The sequence below is a fragment of the Scyliorhinus canicula genome, chromosome 1, assembly GCF_902713615.1.
Source record: "Scyliorhinus canicula chromosome 1, sScyCan1.1, whole genome shotgun sequence".
NCBI lineage: Eukaryota > Metazoa > Chordata > Chondrichthyes > Carcharhiniformes > Scyliorhinidae > Scyliorhinus > Scyliorhinus canicula.
The window spans coordinates 41,260,851-41,272,400 of NC_052146.1; the positions used below are offsets into that span (position 1 = coordinate 41,260,851).

Sequence of the window (11,550 nt, forward strand, 5' to 3'; positions counted from 1 at the left end):
TCACAGTCGTACAAAATTTAAATAAAATATTGGGGGTTTTGTCCATCATACTAGCCACTGTTGGGGTCTAGCCTGGTGTCGTAATACATCACCCTTGTGCATATAAGAAAACAGTGAAAAGCCATGTCATACGATCAGGAGGGTGCCGTTGGAGATCAGTGTCCAAGGCTTGTGACAGGAAGAAGTCAGAAAGGGAGAGGGACAGGAAGAACTCCCAGCAGAAGAGCCCCAGACAGCGGACAGGGACAGGAAGAGGTCCAAGTTCAGCTAAAAAGTAAGAAACGGACTCAGGGGAAGCCCTGATAATTGAAGAGAAGGCTGTAGAAGGTTGGGGTCTCTGTGCTGCAAGCTGTAGGGGCAAGGTAACCCCTTTGGAACAGCATGTTCTGCTTGGTGTGACTGAAGAGCTGAAGTCATGCTTGAATGCATACGGGGATATTCGAAAGCGAGGACTGGAAACCCTCATGAGAGAAATAGAGTTTCAGTGACATTGGTTCACTCAGGGTTTAGTGATATCTACATGCATTGTTGAGAATCCACAGACTCTATTTTGGTCACATCTTCCATTTATTTTTTAAATGTGGTGTTAATTCACACATATCTCATATTAATCCAGCATAAGATAGATGTTGTAAATTATTTTATCTTTCTAATCTTGTACAGTAAACTTTATTTTTGTTTGTTCAAAGCCGTGGAAGGCTTAATTCTCTTGGCAAGTGTCTAGAATCTTAAATGTCGTTGTCTACTTTACGTAAAGCGTTATTGGCCCCTAAATAGACCTTGCCGCTGACGGATTTGGGAGGACAGCATACCTGCAACGAATGCATCCCGGATTAAAAGTTCTGTGTGGTCGCTGACTGAAACTTGCGGACAGTCACAGTTCCTACCTAGTACCAGAAGTGCGCGGTAGAATTCGTCTAGCGATTCCCCCGGGATTTGTCGCCTTGTCGCTAGCAGATGTCGGGCTTAAACCTGATTTACTGGGCGAATGTAGTGTCCTTTCAACACGGCCATCGCGGCCTCGAAATCGTCCACGTCCTCGATGAGCGTGTAGATCTCTGGGCTCACCCTCGTGTGGAGAACCTGCAGTTTCTGGTCCTCCGTGGGTGTAGTTATGGCCGTCCTGAGGTACCCGTTGAAGCACGTCAGCCAGTGTTTGAAGGTTGCCACTGAGTTTGCCCCATGGGGGCTAAGTTGCAGGCACTCCGGCTTGATGCGGAGCTCCATTCTTCAAAATCTAGTCCAATTAACATGGTGCACGATCAATAACTCTCGAAGCGAGATTGGAGTACAATTGAAGGCTTTACTGGACTAGATGTTTCCCTTAGCAGCGCAGGTACAGAAGAATGCAGCAGCTAGGGAGACACAGACTCTTATATTCCGCCTTACTGGGCGGAACCAGCAGGCAGGCGTCACCAATGATGTTACTGTCTCAAGTACCTCCCACATCAATGATCTTACAGCATCAACCTAGGTACCGTAATACCTCTAATGCCGACTACCACAGTGGGATACCATTCCTGGAGAATGTCTCCTTACAGGCCTTGATGACGGTCCGAGATGTGAGGTCTGAGAGCTTCAAGAATTCAGGGTAATTGGAGAAATAGTCAATAATCGACATGTAGTCACGACCACTCGCAGGAAAGAGGTCAATGTCAACCTTGGACCACGGGGAGGTCTCGATTTCATGCTGGAGCGTCTCCTTGCTCTGCGCTGACTGGAAGCGTTGACAGGTCGCGCAGTTTGAGGACCATGTTCGAGATGTCCTGGCTAATACCGGGCCAGTAGACAGCCTGCCTGGCTCTGCGTCTGCACTTCTCGACGCCCAGGTATCCCTCATGGATTTGGCGGAGCACCAAGCTCTGGAGACTGAGTGGAATGACAATCCGGTCCAGCTTGAGGAGGATACCATCAATCACTGTCAGGTCGTCTTTTACATTGTAAAATTGAGGGCACTGCCCTTTCTGCCAGCCATTGGCGAGGTGGTGCATGACACGCTGCAGGAGGGGGTCTTTGGCTGTCTCCTCGCGGATACGAACCACCTTCTCATCAGACGCCGGGAGGGTGCTAGCACACAGCTGCACCTGTGATTCAATCTGCCGGATGATTTCCAGCGGTTCACCAGGCAATGTGATGGAGTGGGCCAACACATCAGCGATGATGAGCTCCTTGCCAGGCGTGCACACTGTCAAAGTCGTACCTTCTGAGTTTGAGGAGGATGCACTGCAACCAAGGCGTCTTGTCGTTCAGGTCCTTGTGGATAATGTGGACCAGAGGCCTATGATCCGTCTCGACAGTGAATTTCGGCAGGCCGTAGACATAGTCGTGAAACTTGAGAATGCCAGTGAGAAGACCCAGGCATTCCTTCTCTATTTGCGCATACCTTGTTTCGGTGGGCGTAATGGCCCTTGATGCGTAGGCTACTGGTGCCCAGGATGAAGTGTCATCACATTTAAGCAGCACCACACCGATGCCATCCTGGCTCGCATCTGTTGAGATCTTCGTCTCCCTGTCTGGGTCGAAAAATGCCAAGACGGGTGCAGTGGTGAGCTTGGCTTTCAGCTCAAAACACTCTGCCTGACATGCTGCCTTCCACTCAAAGGCAGTGGACTTTTATTTTAACCAGGTTTTGTAGGGCCGTGGTGCGTGAGGCCAGGTTTGGGATGAACTTGCCCAGAAAATTGACCATGCCCAGGAAGCGCAACCCCATCTTCCTGTCTTCCGGGACCTTCATGGCTTCGATGGCATTGACGTTGTCTGTGTCCGGATGCACTCCCTGCTGAGAGATCTGGTCACCTAGGAACTTGAGTGTCGACATGCCAAAGCAACATATGGACCTGTTCAGCTTCAGGCCATTGGCATGGACACGGCGGAATACCTGCTGGAGACTGGAAACATTCTCTTCAGGGGTCGGGGACCATATGATGATGTCGTCCATGTGCACACGAACCCCTTCAGGGGCTGGTTTAGCTCACCAGGCTAAATCGCTGGCTTTTAAAGCAGACCAAGCAGGCCAGCAGCACGGTTCGATTCCCGTACCAGCCTCCCCGGACAGGCGCCGGAATGTGGCGACTAGGGGCTTTTCACAGTAACTTCATTGAAGCCTACTCGTGACAATAAGCGATTTTCATTTCATTTTTCAATGACCTCCCTCACCTGCTCCATGATGCGATGGAAGATCTCTGATGCCGATACAATGCCAAACGGCATGCGATTATAGCAGTATCTGCCAAATGGTGTGTTGAAGGTGAAGAGCCTTCTGCTGGACTCATCCAGCTGGATTTGCCAAAATCCATGTGACGCATCTAATTTGGTGAGAAAACATGCGTGTGCCATCTCATTGGTGAGTTCCTCCCGCTTTGGGATCGGGTAATGTTCACGCATTATATTCTTATTGAGATCCTTAGGATCAATACAGATGCGCAGGTCTCCCGAAGGCTTTCTAAGACATGCCATCGAGCAGACCCAGTCAGTCGGTTCGGTTAACTAGGAAATGATGCCCTGTTGCTTCAGCTGTGCCTTCAGGCGCTTCCTCATCAGAGCCAGGACCAGGCGTGGTGCGTGGACCGCTGGCCTGGCATCAGGTCGTAGCAGAATCTTGTATCGATATGGGAGCATGCCCATCCCGTCGAACACATCCAGATACTGAGCGAGGATGTCATCAATGCCGGCCTGAAGATCCACATTGGAGGATGCCGTTGCGTAAACCCGCTGCACGAGGTTCAGCTGCTTGCAGGCATGGGCGCCAAGTAGGGATGCCCTTTCTGGCTTGACAATTTCAAAACGTAACCGTGCCTGGGTGCTCCAGTTGAAGACGAGTAGATGGCAGGATCCCAGTGCAGTGATGGCATTTCCGTTGTAGTCCAGGAGCCTGCAGGAAGGACCTTTGGGGGCCTCTTGATGCGTTTGAAATCTGCCTGTGAGTGGAGGTTGGCAGAAGCACCTGTGTCCAGCTTAAACTGGATGGATCAATGGTTGACCTGCATCACCACACGCCATTCGTCCGCAGAATCCACAGCGAGGATGGATTGAATTTGTGATGCGTTGGATGTGGCATATTCACATTTGGCAATGATGCCCACACAGTAGGCGGATTCCAGGCATTCTTCCTCTGGATCCATTGTGCTGCCAGGATCAGAAACCTGAAATCGTTGTTGCACACTTTGAACGCGCCGTCGTTGGAATTGGGAGCGCTGGTCCCTGACTGGTGGTGCAGACCTGCACAAGGCTGCATAGTGTCCAGGCTTCCCACAGTTTAAACATCGCCTGCCTCTTGCAGGGCATTGTTTCTTTAAGTGGGCGTTGCCACAGTTCAAGCACGTTATGACGTCGGTGTCCTGACGTCTGCGCGTTGTTGCACATGCGCAGTGCGGGTGTCGGCCACTTCGTTATCCCGTTCGTATTGCGCATGCGTGGGGCCCCGGGAAAAGTGCGCGAAATGGCCGCTTTCATCAATGCTGAGCCGCTGCATCCGGGAGATGGCCTGCACACTCTCTGCCTCATGGGAGGCAAGTTTCTCATTTTCAGCCGATTTGTACTGGGCATAGCGATTTTTGGCGTGCTCATGCACTGTGCAGGGTCATATGCTTGATTTTCAGTTGCTGCTTCTCAAAGGATCAGAGTGAACTCCAAAAACGATTTGGTCTCTGATCATGGAGTCAGCAATACCACCAAAGTTGCAGGACAGCGCTAGCACACAGAGTTTAGTTAAGAAGGAGTTGAAAGATTCATCTTTACCTTTTAGACGCTGTTTGAATATGTGGCGTTCGAAGATTTAATTGGTGTCCACTAAACAGTGATTGTCAAACTTGTGCAGGATGGTCTGAAACTTTGTCCTGTCCTGGCCTTCGGTGAAGTGAAAAGAGTTGAAGAGTTTGATGGCTTGATCACTTGCTGTTGAGAGGAGAAGCGCGATCTTCCTTGCACCAGACGCACCCACGAGGTCCGAAGCTTCGATGTACAGCAGAAACTTTTGCTTGAATGTCCGCCAGTTGGCACTGAGATTGCCAGGGGTCCTGAGCTCGTGAGGAGCCTGAATCTTCTCCATGGTGCCGGGATACATTCGCTGGTCGTCATGGAATGGACTGAGGTAAACCACCTAGATTAAGCAGTCTCCTGGTAGCATGATGTGTTATGTACTCTGGGATAACACAGGCTGCAACTGGATGCAGCTTTAACCAAAAGATACTCCAGACTTTGAAGTTAGTTCAGACTGATTTACTGAACCAGTAGCACAGTTCTCTATGAGTTCGACTCTCTGCTAACCTAATTGTGGTTACTCTGTCTGACTGAACCAGACTAGCTCTTAGCCACATGCTGGAGGTGTGATACTATACATACACCCTGATTCACGCTGTAGATGTTCATCAGTGGAAAGAGGTGGAGTGTGAGCGCCTCGTGCCTTTTATAGTGAGATGCCACCCCAGAGTGTCCTGTCTGCTCATTGGTCATGTCCTGTTCTCTGTGTTCGTTAGCTGCCTATCTGCACCTGCCTGTATATCATTATCTGCATGTCTGCATATCATGACACACACTTCAATATTTAACACATTCTCCCTATAGATCTGACAAAGAGCCAAAAGGACTCAAAACGTTAACTCTGCTTTCCTGCCCTACTGTCAGATCTGCTGAGTTTTTGTTCTTGTTGATGTATTATTGTATAATATTTCTTGTCTGAGACCCTGAACACAATCATAAATTTCTTCCATCATTACTTCATTCTAATACTATTTAACTCAAAACATGCTTCCCAAATTGAGGACCATATTACTTTTGTTATGCAATTTAACTGCAATTCAAATTGCAAAAATAAGTTCAAGCCAACTGCAATTGAAATCTTAGTGAAGCACACCTATAAAGCAACTACACTAAAACGTTGTCTGACTGCTGTCATTCTTAATAATACTAATCTTTACTATTGTCACAAGTAGGCTCACATTAACACTGCAATGAAGTGCAGTGAAATCCTAGTGAATAGAAGTAGTGAATAGATATGACAGGTATAGCGCAATCTGTGTATAATATGAAGGCTGGAAGTCGTCAAATAGAATTAAACGCAGAAAAAGCAAAATGTCGGTCAAAGGGATTATGAAAATCATTTTTTAAATTTTGCAATTCATACTTTTCACTACACGCACAGTGTCAATGATTAAACAGTTAAAATGTTCTGACATTTTCGCCAAACCATAATTTATTTAAAATAAAATCACTGGACGCCTACAGAATTCCTAAATCAGGCACTCTCTTTCATCCCCCCCCCCCCCCCCCCCCCCCCCCCCCCTACACTGACATCGAACATCGCAAAAACTGGGATTTGACAATAAGCATGAACGGCGAGTTAGGGAGGATCTGACAAAATCCCCAGGGATTGCGGCTGGAAAGCTTTCACATCTGTACGCCAGAGTGCGCCACACTCACGGCCTCTGTAAGAAACCAGAGAGAAACACCCACGCCTGACCCAGACAGTCAAGGCAGCCCTCCTTCCTCCCTTGCTGCTGCCTGCTGTCCCCGGTAAATAACACAATAAATAACACGCCTGGCTTCCACGCTCGCGCTGTGATGTAAAATTCAAAGTTAAAGCACAGCCACCGCCATCAGTAAACGCCCACTCGCATTTTCTACACCTACATCTGCTGTTCCAGCGATTTGAAAGGGACGCTTGAAGATGCTGCCGCCCCCTCCCCGATCTGAGGAAAAGCCGCTTCAAAAATCGGCGTCGACCCCCGTCCTTGGTGCCAAATATGATCTGCCGACACCGGCGACAAGTCATTCGTCTCCCGATCGGGGAGGTGGCAGCCGCACCGTTACAGGAACGGAGGGCCACGCCAGCAACATGACGACTCCGAAAATACCAAAGGGACCAGTACCTTCATGACAGTTGCTCCGTGTCCGCGTCCCGAAACTACACCAACATGTCCAACCTCTCGGTGCCAGGTGCCCAGCAGCTCGAGCGTAAACGGACACCCCGCTGTTGCGGCTGCGCACAACCCGACAAGCCTCCTCCCCAGCGTGATTGACACGGGCATCAACCAATCGGCAGCGAGATGCAAATACAAAGCCTGACAGGAAACAAAAGGCGAACTCCTGCAATCACTCAGGGGAGGAGATACATGAATCAGAGGGAGGGCACTTTGAAAGTGGTTCGGGCAATCGGGCATAGAATAAAAAGTGGCAAACCCAGACTATCAAAGTAGATGGTATTAAAAAGGATTCAATGTGTGATTTAGGGCAGCACAATAGCACGGGGGTTAGCACAGTTGCTCCACAACTCCAGGGTTCCAGGTTCGATTCCCGGCTTGGGTCACTGTGCGGAGTCTGCACGTTCTCCCCGTGTCTACGTGGATTTCCTTTGGGTGCTCCGGTTTCCTCCCACAGTCTAAAGATGTGCGGGTTAGGTGGATTGGCCATGCTAAATTTTTCTTAGTATCAAAAAGGCTAGGTGGGGTTACTGGGATAGGGTGGAGGTGTGGCCTTAATTGGGTTGCTCTTTCCAAGGGCCAATGCAAACTCGATGGGCCAAATGGCCTCCTGCACTGCAAATTCTATGAATAGTAACTTCAAAAAAGAGTTGGATGTGTGATTTTAAAGAGAATTTGCAGGACTACAAGAGGGATGCATTGGATCATTCTTCCAAAGCTGGTACAACCATAATGGGCCCAATGGCCTCTTTCTGTGCTCTAAGGTTCTACGCTGTTACGTGTAAATGTTTCAATATGCTATTATGCCTCCCTCCAGTGTTATCTTGGACACTCCTGCACAACCTAGTGAAACCGCCATTGATATAAGTATACAACCCAAGTTGGCATTCCTCATTATGGCAAATGGATGTATTTTTGCAAAGGAGCTAAGAGTCTGGTGTGTGTCGGAATAAAGACTGCCAATTTGAGGGCCATTCAGCCTGAAAAAGGTGACCAGAGTGTGAACTTACACTGATAGAGAAAATATGTGTCAGAGGAATATTGTTTGTTGCAGTGACTTATAAAACATCTGTCCAAACCAAGATGAAGTGAATTTCAGCAATCCTACCACAAAATTACTACTAATTTGACAAGCTCGCTCAGAAGCAATGAGCGCATTTTCATTAATGGCCTAGAATAAGATTTCCCAGAATTAGGTGGTTTTGGAATGATTCCATCAGTTCAAAGTCATGGACACCATTTCTCATTCCAGGACCAACATGGAAATTCAATCTAATTGATGTTATTACACTAACCCAACAAGAACACTCAACATAGTATTTTCTATAGAAGTGGTATTTGCTGAACAAATAAGTTTCTCAAAACTTTCTTTCCTTTTTCATACGCCACTGATTTCAGCAAGGTCAAATCTGGCCAACTGGTGAGAAATTTAATATTTTTAAATTCTATTAATAGAACATATGAAATAAGAATGGGAGACAGCCTACTGCTCATCACACCTGCTCCACTATTCAATATGATCATGGCGGATCTTTAAGCTTCAACTCCACTTTCCTCGCTTGCAGAACATCCATGCACCTTTGGGGTAGAAAACCCAAAGATTCACAACCTTTTGAGTGAAGAAAATTCTCTTCATCTCAGTCCTAAATGATCAGCCCTTTATCCCGAAACTGTGCCCTCTTGTTCTATATTTCCCAGACAGGGAAATCAACCTCTCAGTACCTACCCTGACAAGACCCTTCATAATCTTGAATGTTTCAAGAAGAACTCCAGAGAACATAGAACAGTACAGCACAGAACAGGCCCTTCATGTTGTGCCGAGCAATGATCACCCTACTCAAACTCACGTATCCACCCTATACCCGTAACCCAACAACTCCCCCTTAACCTTACTTTTTAGGACACTACGGGCAATTTAGCATGGCCAATCCACCTAACCCGCACATCTTTGGACTGTGGGAGGAAACCGGAGCACCCGGAGGAAACCCACGCACAGGACGTGCAGACTCCGCACAGACAGTGACCCAGCCGGGAACCGAACCTGGGACCCTGGAGCTGTGAAGCATTGATGCTAACCACTATGCTACCGTGCTAACATAGCTCTACGTTAGAGCTAACTATGCTAACTATGCTAACATAGAACCAATTTACTCAGCTCATCATCATTGGACAACTCCCTCAGCCCAGGGACCAATCTAATAGACCTTCACTGTACTGCCTCCAATGCAAGTACATCCTTTTGATTTGATTTGATTTATTGTCACATGTACCGAAGTACAGCGAAAAGTATTTTTCTGCGGCCGAGGGAACATACACAGTACGTACATAGTAGACAAAAGAATAATTATCAGAGAACATTGGCAAATGGTACATCGACAAAGAGTGATTGGTTACAGTGCAGAACAAAAAGCCAAACAAAGCAAATACATGAGCAAGAGCAGCATAGGGCGTCGTGAATAGTGTTCTTAAAGGGAACAGATCAGTCTGAGGGGGAGTTGTTGAGGAGTCTTGTAGCTGTGGGAAGAAGCTGTTCCTATGTCTGGATGTACGAGTCTTCAGACTTCCGTACCTTCTGCCTGATGGAAGGGTCTGGAAGAAGGCAATGTCTGGGTGGGAGGGGTCTCTGATAATGCTGTCTGCCTTCCTGAGGCAGCGGGAGTATATACAGAATCAGTGTGGGGGTGGCAAGCTTGTGTGATGTGTTGGGCTGAGTTCACCACACTCTGCAGTTTCTTGCGATATTGGACCGAGAAGTTGCCATACTAGGCTGTGATGCAGCCGGATAGGATGCTCTCTATCGCACATCTGTGGAAGTTCGTGAGAGTTTCTAAATAAGGTAACCAAAAATTGTACAGTATTCCAGGTGTGGAATCACCAAAGCTGCGTTCAATTGTAGCCAGATTTCTTTATTCTTGCACTCAAAATCTTCTTGCAATAAAGACCAACAGGCCATTTGCTTTCCTACTTGCTTGTTGGCGACGCGGTAGCGCAGTGGTTGGTACTGCTGCCTCACCGCGCTGAGGACCCGGGTTCGATCCCGGCCCCGGGTCGCTGTCAGTGTGGAGTTTGCGCATTCTCCCTGTGTCTGCGTGGGTTTCACCCCCACGACCCAAAGATGTGCAGGCCACGCTAAATTGCCCCTTAATTGGAAAAAAAATAATTGGGTACTCTTCCTACTTGCTTGCCATTCCTGCATGGTAACTTGTGTTCCTTGTACAAGTACACCAGAGTCTCTCTGAACATTGACATTTACAAGTTTCACACCATTTAAAAAATATCCTGTTTTTCTCTTCTTACAGCCAAAGTGAATAACGCTTCCCCAATTATCCTCCATCTGTCACCTTGTTGCCCACTCATTCAACCTGTTCATATCTTTTGCAGCTGGAATCCTCCCACCTAGCTTTGTATCATCGGCAAACCTAGATACATTGCTCTCTGTCTCTGTCAAAGTCATTAATATAAGTTGTAAATAACTGAGGCCCCTGCATTGATCCTTGTGGCATTCCACTGGTCACAGCCTGCTAACTTGAAAATGCCCCATTTATGCCAACTATTGCAAAAATCTGGTTCATGATTTATGTGTTTTAGAATATAACTTATAGTTTTAGGAATTAAAGTTTTAACTGTAGATAAATGGTGGGGTGGGGGGGGGGGGGGCATCGGATTGAAAAAATGATAAGCAACTCTGAAGTAAATGCAATGCAAAGAAGCTTGGAGTTAATTACTCTTACAAGGTACCCTATGTTTGTCTTACAAGGTCAGAGCTGGCAGTGAAAAAATCCTTGTACAATGGGTGACCCATTTCTGGACCGCTTAGTAGAGCCAGGGTGTCTATCGTTATTTCCATTAAAAAATCTGAACGTTAGCAGTTCTGCGAAAGGTCATTAAACTATGTTAGAGATATACATTATTCATATGGGTTTCAGAATCAGTTGCATTGTGTAGCCACCTAAGATGGACACTGGGCTAACAAAATGGAGAACTGCTAAGACTGTAGGGAGAAAACAGTCTTAGCCGGGACAAGCAGTCTGCAAAGGCTAATTAGCATTCTGCACGTATCGAAACTAGTTTATGGCCAGGTGAAAGATCTCAACCAAAGGTGTAAATAGAAAAACGCTTTGCATAGTAATGAGGCGATCCAGATCTGGGCCCACACAATAGCAACATTTGGGTTTGAATGGATACTTTGAGTGGACGCCCAGACGAAACGGCACCAGAAGTATCCATCACAAAAGACCCTAGAGACCGCCCCACCCATCGAGAAGAGACCCTCAGATTGGGGGATTTGTAAAACATCGATTGGGAAATGACCCAATCGATACATGGCAGGTAAAGGCCCGCCCCAAAAAGGCACGGACATTGGGGGACCTATAAAGGTAGACCCCGCACATGGTTCTGTCTGTTTTGCTCCGGCCTCGCTGTCTGTTGTTGCTCCGGTTTGCTGTTTCAACTCCGACTCCAGCCTCCAGATCCTGTCTTCCATCACCAGCCGTTGAGCACCAGCCATCGTTCAGTAAGTGCCAAAACGACGCTCGCTACGTGAACCCGGCATTGCTTATACATTATTCGACTATTAGCGAACAGAAGGTGCAGCCCAGAAAGGAACAAAGGCCTTGTCCCCTGACCTTGCTGG

The 11,550-nt window shown here is 47.5% G+C and overlaps 1 protein-coding gene across 4 annotated transcripts in view; it reads right to left on the reverse strand.

The window, feature by feature from the left end:
* Positions 1 to 6,997, reverse strand: part of LOC119961836 (calcium/calmodulin-dependent protein kinase kinase 2-like) — a 131,968-nt gene extending 124,971 nt beyond the window's left edge. For 3 of the 4 annotated variants that reach the window (XM_038789252.1, XM_038789242.1, XM_038789222.1), the window contains exon 1: positions 6,867 to 6,997. The gene's annotated coding sequence lies outside the window, so the exon portion shown is untranslated. The other variant, XM_038789232.1, reaches the window with a different exon arrangement.
* Between the last annotated feature and the right edge of the window lie 4,553 nt (positions 6,998 to 11,550).